Source organism: Lissotriton vulgaris, chromosome 1_1, assembly GCF_964263255.1.
Source record: "Lissotriton vulgaris chromosome 1_1, aLisVul1.2, whole genome shotgun sequence".
In the NCBI taxonomy this organism is placed as follows: domain Eukaryota; kingdom Metazoa; phylum Chordata; class Amphibia; order Caudata; family Salamandridae; genus Lissotriton; species Lissotriton vulgaris.
In genome coordinates this window covers 572262247-572280923 of record NC_141685.1, presented here as the reverse complement: position 1 = coordinate 572280923, position 18677 = coordinate 572262247, and positions in this window count along the sequence as shown.

Genomic DNA, 18677 nt, shown 5'->3' with positions numbered 1-18677 from the left:
GGAGACAGGCTCCTTCAATTCTCTACGTCCGAGGCTGCCTGACAGGGGCTGGGACTGCGAGACCCAGGGTACAGCGCGTGGAGACCTGAGCGCACCTGGAGTCTCTTCCCGCCCCTGCTCCGCCTCTGCTGATTGCCTGCTGAATCCTGATTGGCTGAAGGCGCTAATACAGCTCGCGGCCCCCGCTTCGCGGGAGCCGCTCGTAGCTGCTTCTGTGCGCTTTTGCCTTCAGTGACCTTTCTCGCCCACTCACCGCCTGCTGCCTGTTGCGCTGTGAAGCCTAGGAGACAGGCTCCTTCAATTCTCTACGTCCGAGGCTGCCTGACAGGGGCTGGGACTGCGAGACCCAGGGTACAGCGCGTGGAGACCTGAGCGCACCTGGAGTCTCTTCCCGCCCCTGCTCCGCCTCTGCTGATTGCCTGCTGAATCCTGATTGGCTGAAGGCGCTAATACAGCTCGCGGCCCCCGCTTCGCGGGTGCCGCTCGTAGCTGCTTCTGTGCGCTTTTGCCTTCAGTGACCTTTCTCGCCCACTCACCGCCTGCTGCCTGTTGCGCTGTGAAGCCTAGGAGACAGGCTCCTTCAATTCTCTACGTCCGAGGCTGCCTGACAGGGGCTGGGACTGCGAGACCCAGGGTACAGCGCGTGGAGACCTGAGCGCACCTGGAGTCTCTTCCCGCCCCTGCTCCGCCTCTGCTGATTGCCTGCTGAATCCTGATTGGCTGAAGGCGCTAATACAGCTCGCGGCCCCTGCTTCGCGGGTGCCGCTCGTAGCTGCTTCTGTGCGCTTTTGCCTTCAGTGACCTTTCTCGCCCACTCACCGCCTGCTGCCTGTTGCGCTGTGAAGCCTAGGAGACAGGCTCCTTCAATTCTCTACGTCCGAGGCTGCCTGACAGGGGCTGGGACTGCGAGACCCAGGGTACAGCGCGTGGAGACCTGAGCGCACCTGGAGTCTCTTCCCGCCCCTGCTCCGCCTCTGCTGATTGCCTGCCGAATCCTGATTGGCTGAAGGCGCTAATACAGCTCGCGGCCCCCGCTTCGCGGGTGCCGCTCGTAGCTGCTTCTGTGCGCTTTTGCCTTCAGTGACCTTTCTCGCCCACTCACCGCCTGCTGCCTGTTGCGCTGTGAAGCCTAGGAGACAGGCTCCTTCAATTCTCTACGTCCGAGGCTGCCTGACAGGGGCTGGGACTGCGAGACCCAGGGTACAGCGCGTGGAGACCTGAGCGCACCTGGAGTCTCTTCCCGCCCCTGCTCCGCCTCTGCTGATTGCCTGCTGAATCCTGATTGGCTGAAGGCGCTAATACAGCTCGCGGCCCCCGCTTCGCGGGAGCCGCTCGTAGCTGCTTCTGTGCGCTTTTGCCTTCAGTGACCTTTCTCGCCCACTCACCGCCTGCTGCCTGTTGCGCTGTGAAGCCTAGGAGACAGGCTCCTTCAATTCTCTACGTCCGAGGCTGCCTGACAGGGGCTGGGACTGCGAGACCCAGGGTACAGCGCGTGGAGACCTGAGCGCACCTGGAGTCTCTTCCCGCCCCTGCTCCGCCTCTGCTGATTGCCTGCCGAATCCTGATTGGCTGAAGGCGCTAATACAGCTCGCGGCCCCCGCTTCGCGGGTGCCGCTCGTAGCTGCTTCTGTGCGCTTTTGCCTTCAGTGACCTTTCTCGCCCACTCACCGCCTGCTGCCTGTTGCGCTGTGAAGCCTAGGAGACAGGCTCCTTCAATTCTCTACGTCCGAGGCTGCCTGACAGGGGCTGGGACTGCGAGACCCAGGGTACAGCGCGTGGAGACCTGAGCGCACCTGGAGTCTCTTCCCGCCCCTGCTCCGCCTCTGCTGATTGCCTGCTGAATCCTGATTGGCTGAAGGCGCTAATACAGCTCGCGGCCCCCGCTTCGCGGGAGCCGCTCGTAGCTGCTTCTGTGCGCTTTTGCCTTCAGTGACCTTTCTCGCCCACTCACCGCCTGCTGCCTGTTGCGCTGTGAAGCCTAGGAGACAGGCTCCTTCAATTCTCTACGTCCGAGGCTGCCTGACAGGGGCTGGGACTGCGAGACCCAGGGTACAGCGCGTGGAGACCTGAGCGCACCTGGAGTCTCTTCCCGCCCCCTGCTCCTCCTATTTAAGACACACCCTCCACGCTAAGCGGGACGCGTGCGGGACGCCGGGCGAAGCCCGGGCAAAGGGCGGGCCGTCTGTGGCCGTCCGGGGACGACCAAGGACGGGACGGGCCAACCCATTAACATCTACGCCCTAAAAAAAACAAATAGTGATCATTGCTGAGTCACAACATCAAAGAAAGGTAACAATCTTCTCTTTATTCCGGTTTTGCGATATTAGTGGTTGTCTCCTCACAAATGGGTCTAAAGAAACTACGCTCGCGAACAATCTTCATGAAACGAATGGGAACCGAGGAAGCCGTTAGAAAATCCACTGATAAAGGAATTAAAGCTGGCCGCAACAGCCTGACCCCAGCAATCAGTGAATACTTCTCGTCACTACCGGCAAAAAAGAAACCGGAAAAAACAATGTCTGCCATTGAAAATAAAATATCAGGAAGTCTGGAAGATCGATCTTGTTTATCGGCATCCCCCCATCTGTCTCATAATGTTAGCGACATTGTGTTTAATAACAAGTCTACGTATACAACAAGAGAACAACAACCTGAAAATTCCAATTCTAGTGCGGTGAAATCATCAACGCCTATAAAAAACTATGAGGGTGTACACAAAACAGAAGACCAGAGTATTTTTAATTATACAGCAGAACAAAAAAGTTTGATCTCTGATATTCTCTTGATAAAGGGCAATGGGAGCCCTCAAACACTAAAAGACTTATGTACACCCAACCAAAAAGCAGGAGAAAACAGTCCAGAGCTAAAGTCAACAAACACAGACACAAAAAAACTTTCTATACAAGAACAAGATTCCTTTTTAGATCCCTTTTTAATAGAAAACAATAACTTTGAAAAATCTTCTATTCCCTTATCCAAGGCTTTCTTTACACTACAAGAAATTCTCGAATCAGTTCTCTCCTTTCTAGGTAACATCCTTGAAAACTCTGACCAAACTCTGGATGTCCAAATTGGTATTCTGAAGTTTTTAGTAGAAGAGAAAAGAAAAAAGGAGTCCTCTAAAAACATAGAAGGAAAGCTAGAGGATACCAACCGACGACAAGCAAATGAAAACAAGCAAGGCAATTGTCACTCTTCTACTCAGACATCAGACGATGATTTTAAATCAACTGACAAAAGGAAAAAAAAGGAATATCTAAATGAATCCACTTTATATTCTTTGAAACATCTGTTTAGAGAAAACTCTCCAAAAAAGCAAAAACAATTCCCGATTTTCAATAAAAAAACGGGAACGGAAAGACTTGACAAAGACTCTGTAAATGAAGGCGAGGAATCAAATGTAGAAATTAAATCTGAAATATCTTCAGGAGAAATGACACCAAACTCAACTAAGGATGTTACGCTAAAGGGAAAAAATAAAAATAAAAGGAAGAAAAAACCTATGAGAAGGATTCATAAAAAGCAAGCACGTAAATTGAAATTTCAAAAAATTATAATACCACAAAAAGAACTACAAGAGAAAAACGACGAGAAAAGTACGCCATGTAGGAGTAAAAAAGAAGAATCCCCCAAAGGAACAACTATTGATAGAAAGAAATCCTTGAACCCAAAGGCGGATGTATATCTCCCATTAAACACAGCTATTACGACAACAGATGAAAAAGCTGAAAAAATCTTTTCTGAAAAGGAAAATGACTGCAGGAATGTCACACAATATAAGGTACTTCAATTTGAAGAACTATTTCCCACTGACAATATCCCTCTTAACAGAAGCAGGATTCTTCACCTTTTACAGAACATAAAACCTCTTCAATCTATGACAAGCAGTGACATCGACCTAGTATCACTCCCAACGCCAGGTCAAAGTAAAATTGCAACAGTCTCGTTTTGGTCTCCAGTGATACCAAGTATCATTTTGAAGGAAAAAGAGATAATATACCGATTCGGTTATGACGTCATAGAGAAAGCTGAGCATAAAAGAAACAAAAAACACCCAACTTTCAATAGTAACACGATTCTCTTTTCCACACTGCAATCGAACGAGGGACAAAGATCCTCGGTGACTCTAAGACATCCAGAGGGTATGCAAAATAAAGCTATAGAACAGGGAGAAGAGATACTGAAAATCCGAGTAAAAAAAGGGGAAAGGGAAGTGTGGCATATGGAACCAAAGGAAAATTATGCAGAAAATAAAATGGAGACCTCATGGACCTGGCTTCCAGGGATTTTAAACTATAATAAAGGTTCTAACCACCTAAAGCACTCTGTTTAACCAAGGTCTAATGGTCACATCGTGGAACATCGCTGGTAGAACAATGAAAAAAATGAAGGAAGTCCTTAGAAACCAGCCCGACATACTGACCCTGCAAGAAACCTGGGCAACAGAGCCCTTTTCACAAAAAGGTTACTATGTGTATAGTATATGTGCAAAAGCCTCAAACCGGGGCCATGCCAAAGGGGGACTGGCTATTTTAATGAGAGAGGATCATTTGTGGGCACAAGAGATAGTGGAAACCAATAGTGATAATGTGCAATGTATGAAACTGTCTCTGAAAGCCTTCAATTCGACCACAACTAAAATAATGTTGCTTTTCAATGTATATGCCCCTCCAGGAAAAAACCACGACAGCTTATATGACGAGACCTTGCAAATTATCATACAAATAATTGATGCCCATACGTTCTCATCCTATATAATCACGGGAGATTTCAATGCGAAAATTTCCAATACAGAAATAAAAAAATGGGGAAAAATTCTGGAAGAAGAAAGCCTGGAACATTTAATCCCTCAATTTCCCAACGATATTCGATCTAATAAAAGAGGGAAAACACTGTTAACAGTACTGCTCTCCATAAATGGAACAATCCTTAACGGGAATGTGGAAGGCGATATCCCGGCAGCGTACACAAGACAGGGAAACGGGAGACCATCTATAATAGATTATATTATTTGTGGCAAAGACCAGCTTGAAACTATGTCCCATCTGTGCTCCAATTTTACTTCAGAGAGCGATCATGCCGTCATGCAACTTGCAACCAGTTGGTCGGTTCCGTCCGCAGAAGAAGGCTTGATGAACCTCGACAGAAAGGAAACTCTGGTAAACAGCGATCGGAGACGTATCTTCTGGAATCCTACCTCTTTGAGTAAAATGACAAATCTGGTCGATCACCAACAGTTCTTAAGGAATCTATACTCAGAAGATCCTATAGAAAACTTCGAGACCATGCTCATCGAACTTAAGGAGGTAATAATTGAAATGAATCTTCAAAGAACTAATACAATTCCAAAAAGAAAAAATAATCACAAATCAGGGAACTCATTGATAAAGAAAACCCTAAACAAATTGATACGTGCGCAATACTTACACCCCTCTCCTACTAAAAAGAAAGAAATAAACAAATTGAAAAACCAACTCAGGAGAGAAAAAACAAGTGAGAGAAAATCCTTTCAAGACCGTAACTGGGTAGAATTACAAATTGCTGCCAAAGAACCAAACCAAAGAACTTATTGGTCCATAATAGCCAAGATATCAGGGACAAAAAAGAAATTACAAGCAGTACCTGTTCCTCCGAAAGAGTGGGAAATTTACTTGGCAGAACTTTACAAAAAAAATGTGGACAAACTACAAGCAAACAGTCCAGATAAGGCAAAGGAAAAAGTTATGGAAAAAATAATCCCGAAAACTACAGCTATAATGGTTGAAACACACATTCCGAGGGCAAGAAGCTCTGGAGCCTTTGGTCCCGACCAAATTCCCATAAAGGCCCTACAGACAAATTCTAGGGAATGGAGCCTTTTTCTAACCCCACTTTTCAACTATATTTTCTCCACTGGTCAGGTTCCCAAGTCATGGCAAGGGAGCACTATGGGCCCAATTCACAGAATGAACTTAAGACTCAATCCTAAACTTACTACTATTTTGGTATTCACAGAATGCACTTACTACTTTTGGCATTCACAGAATGAACTTACTACTTTTGGTATTCACAGAAGTTAGGATTTTGTCTTAAGTTTGTCTTAAGACAAACTTAAGACAGACTTAAGACAGACTTAAGACAAACTTAAGACAGACTTAAGACAAAATCCTAACTTCTGTGAATACCAAAAGTAGTAAGTTTATTCTGTGAATTCCAAAAGAAGTAGGTGCATTCTGTGAATACCAAAATAGTAGTAAGTTTAGGATTGAGTCTTAAGTTCATTCTGTGAATCGGGCCCTATGATCCCTATTCACAAAAAAGGTTGCAAATCGGTAGCAGGTAACTACCGCCAAATAGCCCTGATGGACGCTACCGGGAAAATCTTCGCAGCAGAGGTACTATTGCAATTAAAAAACTGGGCCTTCTCGATGGGTTTGATACCCATGTTCCAGGCAGGCTTCAGACCCAAACATTTTGTTACGGACAACATTGCAATTATCCAGTTTTTTCTGGACAAATACGTCACACGAAGAAAACAGACGGTCTACATGGCTTTCATAGATTACTCGACCGCATTCGACCGAGTGGATCGCCCCACACTGTGGAAAAAATTGAGGAGTTTGGGAATCAATGATCACCTGCTACAGGCAATAATAAGTCTCCACACAACTACATGGTGTCGTGTCCAAATGGGGGGCCAAAAAGGACTAACGAAAATAATATACACCGAAAACGGCCTTAAACAGGGTTGTCTACTAGCTCCCATGTTGTTTTCGTTATATCTCAACGATTTGCCAAGTCAACTACAAAAGGGCTCAAGCCTGCCCCCAAAAATTAACCAACAAAGAGTTCATTTGTTGCTCTATGCGGACGATATAGTCCTATTCGATCTTACACCATATGGTCTGCAAAAATCTCTGGATATTCTGTTCAAGTATTCAAAGGACAATTTTTTAATCCCGAACGTAAGAAAAACCAAAGTTGTAGCCTTTTCTGGGAGGAAGAAAAGTGTCAAATATAATTGGAGGCTAGGTGATGAAAAGGTCGATGAAGAGAAAGAATATATTTACCTCGGCAGGATTCTTTCCAAGAATCTAACAAATACAAAGCATATCGAAAAGTTAACGAAAAAATCTGACTTACATGCAGGAGCACTATCGAGACTATACAACGCCACGGAGAGCAGGCACTTTTCCTCACTAATAAAAATATACAAAGTTAAAATACCAGCGGTCCTGTCTTATGCCACAGAATATATTCCAATCCAACAATGGGGCTTCATGGACCGTCAGGAGGGAAAAATCTTGAAAAAAATAATGAAGGTCCCAACAGCTACTCCAGTTCAGGTCCTACGGCTGGAATTCGGAATTACTAGCGCTTTCGCCACTGCCGTGGCAAACATAATTAGATGGGCCTACCATCTCCTTCATGCCACGGAGGGAACTCTTAGATTCCTGCTACAAAAAGAGACTTTCGGCACAGATGTAGTTAAACAAACTTTCTTAGTGAACATGTCTGCGGCGTTCCAAATGGCTGAAATCTCTACAGAAATCTTGCAGACTTGGTCCGTGTCACAACTAAAACTCTTTCTCAAATGTTTTACACCCAGGTTAAGTTATGATTTGGACTACGCTCACAGCCATAGGCTAAAAATATTCAAGCCATTCACTAAACTTATAGAGTATAAACATATACAGCCATATATCTCTTTTTGTCTTTCTCATAGTGCAAGGAGGGTAATTTTCATGTATCGAGCTGGGATTTTACCTGTACAAGCTTATAAAACAAAATGGTTACCTGGAGATCACTCCAACTTATGTTTGTTATGTCAAGGGGGTGAGCAGACTGTGGAGCACTTACTGTTCATTTGCCCTAACTCTAAGGTGGTAGCAGCTCGCGCTCAGTATATTTCACCGATATACAGATCCTGTAGGCTAACAAAGGAAAAAGAAATTTTAACAACGGCCATAAATCCCCCGAACGAATTTGTATGTTATAATGTGTACAAATTTTTTAAATCCATGTTAGTTTTATACTAATTATTGATGTACTTATCTTATGCAAAGTTCATTTTTTTTTATCTCTTGTTATATTTGTGGTCCTCGGTTGAGTACCAACACAAATAAAATCTTTTTGACTTTGACTTTTGACTTTGAACTGTACATTCCAATAATGAGGTTTTTATTTTCGAACACTAACATGTTTTATTAATAATTCAGCGCACTTGTTAGTTCAGTGACATGCTAAGATATTGATTGAAGAATTGTAATGCTTGTGTCCTGAAGAAGCAATAAGAAATATTGCATAACACGTAATTTGGGTTCAACGTTTCCCATTCTTTTGACTGGTAAATTCACTTTAATTATGATTCTCGTGTCCTTTTTAAAAAATGTGTCAATAAGTTACTTGGAAGCCTTTGGTACAGCTCTTGCAGGGGCGGCTCCTCCGCTATGGCAGAGGAGCTTCGCCCCACTGCTTTCAAGCAGTGCAGAAGCTAAAACATGAAATGATAATAACTTTCAGTTATTATCATTTTATGTTTGGCTGTTTTGCAGGCAGGGCTGCTCTGCGTGCTTTACAGTTGAAGAGTGGTATGCCCACTCCTAAATGTGTGCAGCGACTATTTCCTTGTCCATTACAGCCTGCATGGAGAACAGGGCCACCCATATAGCCCCTGGCTGAGCACTGTATCACAATTGCAGGGTTGTGATTAGCTTAGGGGTGGGAGCCTGGCTGCCTGCTTCCTGTTCCTGGAATAGGAAGCAGGAGAGCAGGAGCAGCGAAGCGGGACTGTAAAGCGGCAAGGTAAGTCACTTTTTTAAATGTCATTTTTTTCCCTCCCTCCCGCAATCACGACCCCCAATGTGACCCTCCTGACCCTTGTGCCCCAATACCACCCCCTACCCACGAATCATGCCGTCCGCTGCTGAGCTCTCCTGGTGCACCTGGCCAGGTATTTTATATTCTGCTATATCTATATCAGCTTTCAGAGGTAAAGGGATACCTTGGGACTGACTTTGCCTCAGCTATTCTATTCCTACGGATGCACAGGCCTCACATATGATTGATTCTGTGTGAGCTCTAATGGTTTTGTTCATCTTTTAGAGCAGAATACCCACACCTGGTTCATGTGCCTCAGCTTCTTGGCTTCACAGTGAGTGATTGCACCTGATAAACAATACTTTATCGAATTTCTAGTGACTCATTCACTTTGAAATCCCCTGTAATCAATTCCTCCAAATGCAAGTTTTGACCTGCCAGCTTTAGGGTGGTCTTCCCCCAAACCTTTTGCAATCTTCCTCTGTTTTTTTGCAGACACCGTTTTTGCTGGCCTTAGGACTCTGTGCACTTTACCACTGCTACCAGTGCTAAAGTACATGTGCTTCCTCCTTAAAACATGCTAACAGTGGTTCATATCCAATTGGTATATTTAATTTACATCTAGATCCCTAGTAAAATGGCACCACGTACCCAGTGTCTGTATATTAAATCCTACTAGTGGGTTTTCAGAATTGATTGCATCACCCACTTAAGTAGAACTTTAAACATGTCTTAGCCCTGCAATTGATGCCTGTGTTTGCAGTTTTAAACTGCCACTTCGACCTGACAAAATAAACATTTAGCAAGTTCTAAACCTTCATTTCTGATACATATAAGTCACCCATAGGGTAGGCCCTGGATGGCCAGGAGGGCAGGGTTCAATGTATATAAAGAGTACATGTGCTTTTAAGTTTTACATGTCCTGGTAGTGAAAATCTCTTAAATTATATTTTCACTATTCAAAGGCCTACGTCGCTCATAGGACAACATTGGAATTAACGTATCACATTTTATAAGAGTAATTTACAAATGGAAATAGGTAACTAGTTATGTTTCGTGCCTCTGGAATCCTATTTTAAAATTCAAATTTATGGTGAAGTCAGAATTAAAAAAAAACATTTTTAAACGCCACTTTTAGAAAGTTGCATTTGCCCTGCCATAGCCATTTAGGGCCTGATTACGAGTTTGGCGGTGCAGCACCGGTCTGCCCCACCAATCCCGTGGCCAGGCAGCCTTCCAGATTATGAGTGTTTCTCATGTCTGGCGGGCTTTCTTTTGGCGTTCCCACAGTAGTGCCTCAGAAAATGGGCACAGCAATGGGAACGCCGAAAACAGCTGCATGGATTGGACCTTTCGCAAACATCTGCGTAGCCCCTGCAGTCTTAAAAACCGATGCAACGCCAACTGCACCCCTTATCCCTGATGCCAGGACTCCGTATCATGTGCCTCATTATTGGGATCCTCGACAACGACACCGTAGGGCCTCGCACAGCAGCCTCGCTGCTTCCCGGGACTGACTTAATGCTTCAGCTGTGCGGCACATCTTTGGCACCGATTCAGGTAACGCTCCGCAACTGTGATTTAAGGTACTTTACTCAGTAAGCCTAAATGGGTCACTGTAGCCGGCCCGTGCACCAACACAGCCTGAACGTGTGACTTTATCCTGGTAGGCGCAACCAACTAGTCTCAATTGACACTCTGTCCATGTTGGCACCATTTTCGCTATAAACCTTACCATTCAATATCTCCGGTTCTACTTATTGGTGTTTTGATCTTGTTTTATGTATTAAATTAATTTCAGTTTTTAACCTGGTGTGGGATTCTTTTTGTGTAGTGTTTTACTGTTTGAAGTGTTGCACCAATTGTTTACACATTGCCTCTAAGTTAAGCCCTGACTGCCCTGTGCCAAGCTACCAAGGGGTTAAGCACAGGTTAATTTGGAGTTTGCTTGTGGCTTACCTTGACTAGGATTGCTGCTTGCCCAAAGCTCACACCCAGTCAACCAGTAACTCAATTTCTAACATTGATTTCCATCGGAATTTTGAATACAACTACAGCCTGAACAGCTAGATGGAATTACACCAAATTTGGCAGAAAGCTAGATGTTGGACCGTAAAAGAGTTCTTTTTGGTATAAGGTGTCAATCTGTTCAAATAGTTTTCAGTTATTTTAAAAAATTACATTTGTATATCTAGTGACCCGAACCTTCCAGATTCCTCCCGATATTATTCAGAGATCTGATTGGCTGCCAAAACTTCAACCAGGAACTGATGGCAGCCATCTTGAGACTCTGACTCAGCCTGCTTGGCATTCTCAACTCTCAGCTACTTCCCACAGCCATAAGGCAACTAGTACTGAACAGTAGGAGATCCTCTGGACCTAAGTAGAATGCCCTCCAGGTAAGTTCTGTACACTTCTGTGTTGTGTAGTTCCTACCAATGCATAGGACCTGTGCATTGTTCGGACAACATAAACTAAGGGCTTGGTGTCAAGTCAGATTCCAAACACCACCGCAGGATATGTTGGCCTATAAACCAGCTAAGTCACAGTGTCACAGTAACCCTCCCTAACCTACCAGGGAGTAAATGGTTTCTGGCAACGAGTGAGCAGGACCACCCTGATTACTCAGGGATCGTGGAAACAGTATAGAATCTTTCGCTCAGTCACTCGTGCTTACTTATTGTCAGAGAAATATACAGAGAATACACAGTGGGATTTTTTCAATAATATTTATTGAACCAACGTTATTCTTGCATAAAATATGTGTGCTGCAATGATTTGTAGACAGAAGCAAATAAGCATGATTACAAGTAGCAAGAGCGTGAATAGTAGATATATTTCTACTATGGTGCTAAATAATTGTATACATGCAGGAATATAAGCAATACAGTAATATAGCTTACTCCTATTATGCGAACCCTACTCTAAGTGTACCTAGAGTGTGTGTGTAGGTGTTGAGCCAAGAATCCCCCAAGAGACAATCCAACCCCATTACCTGATAGGATAGAGTGAAGGACCCCATCTTGTTCATGAAGTGGACACCCCTCGCAAGATGTCAGGTTGCTGCTTGATGATTTCTCAGCATTCAAGAACCCTTGGTGTCAGCGGAAATACCTCCTTTACTAATCTATCGGGATGCTCATCAACACAGCCATTGTTCACATCACTAGGAGCTGAAGCATCCCAGGGTGGCTCTAAGAATGCGTTCATCATCAATGGAATATGCTTGGGACAGCAATACGCATGACCCTTTAAGGGGTCCATCAGTACTTCAATGTCCAGTGGAGCAACCAATTCTGATTCGAGGCATATATCCAGGAGTCATTCTTGGCTGCAAAGCAGGCAGCGGAAGACAGGTTGAATGCAGTCAAGCCAGATAGGCCTGAATGACAAGAACCAGTGCTCTTTCAGTTCTTGAAGCAGAAATGTGCTGAAGCAGTGCATCATGCGCTCATGGCAACGCAGTACTAACAGTGCCGTCTACATTTCAAGTTGAATTGGGATGTCCATTTTCAAGCAGGAGCCCTCCAAAACGCTTCCCAAAGCGGAGTGCATGAAAGATAGTATAACTCCGAAAATCGTCAGAAAGGTGCAAACCAAACCAGAACCGATACATTTAAAAAGGTGCACTATACCTTGCGCATCAGACATGTTAAAGATACGATGGACCAGCTCCCCAAAATGTAGCAGAAGTTAAGGGCTCATTACGATTTCAGTCAGACAAGCGTCCGGCCGATATCGCTGTGGATGTGGAACAGCCCGACTAGTAGTTGGCAGTTCCAATCCCGGTATTCCAGAGTGACCGCCTGAACAGCGGTCGGAAATATGCCTTTTCCAATTGAAGTTTGTGCTATAGCCTGAAAACAGGGTGTGGCACAAGCTGCAATTGAAAAAGGCATATTTTACACATCTTTGCACCTTGTGCCAGGCACTGCATGGTGCTGGGCACACTGCATATGGATGTGTGGGGGGGCACCACATGTGCCCCCCCTAGACCCATAGCAGAGGCCCTGGGGGACAGGCAGACCTGCTAGTGGCCCTCAAAGTCCTTCCTGTCTGCCATTTCATGGCAGTTGGACAACCATGAAAAGGCAGAGGGAACCGGGTATTGGAATCCCTATGATGGTGCCTGAGCAGGGACCGCCCCTATTACCAACTGGCTCCTTTAGCTGATCGGAAAAGCATTGTTTGATCCCTCCACCCACTACCTTCAACCGGCATATCAGAATCCAGCGGTTTTACTCCACCTGCAGATGTAGATGGCCCCGCCACCAACGGCCTGTCGGTGGCGGTTAGTGTACAGTAATGTCTTTATCTCAGACGAGGACCTGTCAACCTGGAGATCAAACATCTCTGGAGCTGAAGTTAAGGCCACATACTTCTGTAAAAGCATGGCTGTCAGTTTGCTTAGGGAGTCATAATTTATGTTGGCCATAGCACTGCTTCCCTAACTGTGGGGGCTGGTGGAAACAGTACTTGTGTACAACTAGTGACAATGAAATTAACTGTCACTGGATAAGCAATTCCTTGTTCCATTCTGCAGCAACCTTGATCATTCAGCATCAAATAGATCCCATCCGTGAGCAGCCTGAACTCAGGATGAATCATGGCAGCTGGGGAAACCTTCAGATAACAAGACAAGTTTGCCATTGAAGCATTGCATGCTCCATGTAGAGAAATGTCCTTGCAAACAAAGAAACTGTTTAATGCGCCTTTACAGGCAGAGCCACTAAGAAAAACCTCTGTGTCCCCATTCCTGCATCTAACCTTGAACGGTAATTCCCAATACTCTTGCACACATCCTTTCCCTAGCACTTCATATCTGCCTACCTGTTGGTATTGGAGACAATATTGAAATTGAAAGGTCGTGACCAGTAGGGCGACCTAACCATGGATTATCCAGTCAGTGGATGGGGTCTCTGCAAAAATTAAAGGTAATAGTTCTCATTTTTCAATGTGCAAAATGGTATATTTCACATCTTTACGCGCCATTGTCATCTGTCCTTCTGTTAGGTAGTATTCTGAAAACAAATTTGTACAGTTGATGTAACGCCATAGCATGTGGCTAGAACATAACATTTGTAACCTCCAGCTCAGTATTACTTTTGACCATAATTTCGACTGGCCATGTTGTAACATCGACATGTCTTGCTTTATTATGTCAATTGCAGAAGACACTATATTGCCCTATGATTACATTCTGGATGATAAAGTGGTCATACCATTTTCAACCACAGCCAAAGCTTTTTCTAAATGAACCCTATTGATCTTGGGCAACCTCTCAGCAGCTTCCTGCTGAGAAATCTTCCACAGCCCATGTTATATTCCGTACAAAAAGCGATTTTGACGTGGATTCTGGGGATGATGGTTTCAACAGATCCTTCGCATAGAGCCATGTACAAGCTTCGTCTGGAGATTGGTAGATGTGAGTCATGTCCCCATCAACAACACACAATTTAGCAGGGAACAGGAATGCATATTTGAAATTCAGGTCTCAGAGGCATTCCATCTCAATTGTGTAGTGCAGGTAAGCTGTTACATGGGCCTTTTCATAAGACCATGGGCCCTTGGTACGGAAGCGCTGCAGCAGCAGGTCGTGGCCTCAATAATTGTTGAGACGATCTATGATGGGCCGGTGAGAAGCCCCAGTGAGAGGGGGATGGCCCAGAATGCTGTGTGCCCTCTTATTCAAAAAGAAATTTGGTGCCTTGCCATCTGGGACATTGGTCACAAGCCATTCCTCGAAGAACAGCTCCATACTAGGATACTTTGATCTTTCCAGGAAGCCCACTAGGCAGATGTTGTTGTGCCTGGACCGTCCCTCAGTGTCTTCGGATCTATATTGTAGGAGGACGACCTCTGCCTCCACCTTTTTAAGGTGATCCATTAGTTCCTTATTAGAGAGGTGAAAGACCGCCAGAGTAGATCCTGTCTAGTCCACATGGTACGACAGCTTGCAGTAATTGGTGTGCAGTAAATTTACCTCCACCCAAATGGAGTCAATATCAGCCTCCAGGGAGTTCTTGGTGTCCAGGATAGCTTGGAGTACCTTGCCAAACTGCACTGAGTACACCTGGAGAGTATTCTAGGGGTGTTGAAGGCTACTTAGGGTCTTATCTCCCTGTGACAGGTCCATTTCGGCACCACCACCCACTATGTGTTGCAGTTTTGTACCTTTGTGTTTCACCATGACCATGGGGTGATGTGGGAACCCAGGTGAGCTGCTACTGAGGTGGCCCTCTGCGGGAAGCCAAGCTGGGTCTCCCAAGGTACAAGTAACAAAGCATCTGACTCAAGCAAAGGCAGAGGATCTGGAAAGAGGCTGCTCAAGTGAACAAATGTTTATGGACAATGCAGGCAGGTCCCTTCGAAGAGCGGCACATGGATAGAAGCAGTTGGGGGTGGGGGGACCGTCACCGGAACCCCAGGAGCAGAGGTCTGGACAGCAGCAGATACCAGTACAGCCGGAGATTGGGTATGGCAGCCACAAGGCTACCGGTTACAACAACGTGAGACTCCAAGATCTACACCTGGGAGCGCGGCCCAACCAGTCCTGATCACCCCAGCAAGGTAGGCAATCTGTTCGTGTAGTTGCCAAATAGGGTCTGCAGAGTTTACCCCAGTATCCAGACAAACTAAATGTCCCATTATATCCTGACCAATTGGAGCAGTCTTACAATGTAGGGGCAGCGCAGGAGCCGCCCGGGAAGCCTAGCCCAACACGACCAGTTACGCACTGCGTGACCCATTCCTCGGCACTGTGAGGCTCTGCGCCACCTAGAACAGACAGGGTAGAGTACACGAGCGTGCCTCCGCCCCAGGAGCAGTGCAGGTCGAGTAGAATTCATGCCGGGCCACCCATCACAAGGTCCTGGTTATCAAGTGGCAGCAGGTTCCACCATCCCATGAAGCCGGGGATGGGCAACGTAACCAATGTCGGGTAGGGCCATCAATGCCCTCTCACTCACGCAGGGTACCAGGAGATAGGAGGCACCCTCTGTGTGCCAGGAGCGTGCCATTAACTCAAGTGGGGGCAAGAGACAGAACCATCCGACATCAACAGGGCTCTGTGGCAGTCAGATCCAGTGGCTGCTGGCACCCACCACTGTAGGCCAAACTAGGGGCGTTGACCAGCAATCCAGTACCACCCCATTTGTAGCTCCTGCATGTCCGTGCAGGGTGCCAGCAGCAGCCTGGAGTCTCTCAGCCGCTGGATGCAGCAGTCGGGCAGTCACAGTGCTCTCCGCACCAACACAGGCTGCCACCAGGGACTCCAACTGACACGGCACTCAGGTAGGCCTCAGCCCCTCCTGCTTCCCACAGGGGCATTCATCCTCAGAGCTCTGGAGGACAGCACATCAGATGCGGCATGGATATGGGCCCCCATACCCTCCTCACGTCTGCTGCGTACCTCCATAATTGGGCAGCAGCATGTGGGCTCGACCGGGCCTCGGTCCATGGCAGGTTGGGTCCCGATGAGGTGTCCTCCGTTGGTGAATGGCCTTAAGTTACATGTTGGGATTCCAGGAGGACGCACTGTTTTTCTTACCTGAGTTGCAGGGCAGGATGGAGGGAATAAAAGACGGATGATTGTTGGGCCAATACTGAGCTCCTGAACTACTGAGCTCCTGACTATACGTCTGGGGAAGGGGTGTTTGAATGATTGCAATGAATGGTCACATTTGATAGGAAGCTCATCTCCCTTTCATTCCTGCCACGGACTCACCCACACTTCAGCTTCCCAAAATTGGGATATGTCTTGCTCCAATTCCGTACTACCACTCTACACTTGATGAATTAGGATATGAACTGTAACTTGGCCATTCATGAAATTCACATGAATTTTAGTGCTTTGCGTGTCCTTGCCATGTACCCAGTAAGGGGAGACACATAAGACCTTTGTATCCCAACACACCCTAAGAGTTTTTACTAAGCTTTTTTACACCAAAAAAACACACACACATACAATTCTTGGGGTTTCTTTTTTTTTGCTTTAGCAGTATACTTCCATTGTTAGAATTTCTTAATGAAATTGTTGCTTGGATACACAATCAGTATAAGTAAGTGTACCATTGATTATATAGGACCAGATTTAAAGTATTTAAAGTTTGATGGGCAGAGTAGTGTCTATTTATGTAATGGAGGATAATACATCAGCCATCCCATAGGTTTACTGACTGCCAGAATAAGAAATAAATGCCAATTCTGAAGTCATCTATGTACATGGAACAGAACTGTCAGCCCTGGTATGATGAATCATTCATTTTGGCAAAGAAAAAATGTAAGACCCTAGAACCAGCCTGGAGATGGTCATATGACCTCACAGCTAAGGCAATCTATAGAAACGCGATTAAAGCGTTCCATAAACTGGTCCGGAAAACCAAGGCCGCACTATACAAACATGATTAATACTAGTAGCAATACCACTAAAACTATCTTAACACTCTTGAAAGAAATGCTAACATCACCGTCTGCCGCCATTAGTACCATATCCTCCAACTTACAGTGTGAGATATTGGCAAAAGTGTTCATCAATAAGGTGGAGTGTATTTACAGCAGTTTCTGCCCAGGGAACACCACCTCCGGCTTCTGGAGAGAGTTCGTACACTGACCCTGAGACCCACTCCCTCCTTGTCCTCCCGCCTATGTCTCTTAAAGACATGGAGGCCATGTTTGTCAAGGTAAAGTCAGGGTCCCCTGATGACCCTTTGAAACCTGACCTTATTATAAAATATGAACACTGCCTCCTATCTGAGTGCCGGGAGTTCATCAATATGTTGCTATCCATGGCCTCCATTCCCAAGTCATGGAAACATGCTAAAGTTATGCCCCAGTTAAAAAAACGACGCTGGATGCATCCAAGCCTGAAAACTTCCACCGATATCTTTGCTCCCATTCCTCTCCAAAATCACCAAATCCCATGTCAATACCATTTTAAATCAATATCTGGAAGCTAACTCAGTTCTGGATGCATCCCAAAATGGCTTCTTGCCTAGACATAGTACTGAATCCGCACTGCTTGCGGTTACGGAGCAGCTACGGTCTGCCTTGGATGAGGGTAGAACCTTGGCGCTTATTCTCCTCGACTTGAGCCTCCTTTGACACAGTCTGCCATAAAGTCTTGCTATACCGGCTAGGCGAGATCGGTGTCAATGGCAAGGCCCTCTCCTGGTTCTTGTCCTTTCTGGCCAACCAGCCCTTCCAGGTCTCTTCGCCTCCTTTTTCTTCCGGTGTCCACCCTCTACACTGTGGTGTTCCTCAGGGCTCTTCCCTGGGCCCCACTTTGTTTAATATACACATCCGCCTTCTGGCCCTTATGGACAAAGCCCGGAACATAGCTCTGGTGTCATGTTATGTTATGTTATATTAGTAGTGTTTTGTAAAGCGCTCATTCACCAGAAAGGTTTCTTGGCGCTGGATCTAAGAAATGCCAGAGAGATGAATAGCTCAATTGTAAGCCTGACAATACAACCAGGTTTTAAGTAGCTTTCTGAATTTGAGCAGGTCAGTGGTAGAACTAATTTCCAGAGTGATGGAATTCCATAGCTTAGGGGCCAGGGTAGCAAACCAGGCACCTCCTTGTCACTTTAATTTGTAGGTGGGGACTAATAGTAGCTGAAGATGACCTGATTGAAGATTTCAGGAGGGGGTGTATCTAGAAATAAGACTTTTTATGAATTCAGGGCCCTGACCATGCAGTGACTTATATACTAGGCAGCACATTTTGAAAGCACAGCATTGGGGCATAGGAAGCCAGTGCAGTTCCCTCAAAAGGAGGGAAGCATGATGCCACCTGGGTTTGCGGTATATCAATCTTTCAATCTAGCTGCCTGGTTTTGGGCTATCTGCAGCCGTTTCACAAGACCAGCTGGTAATCC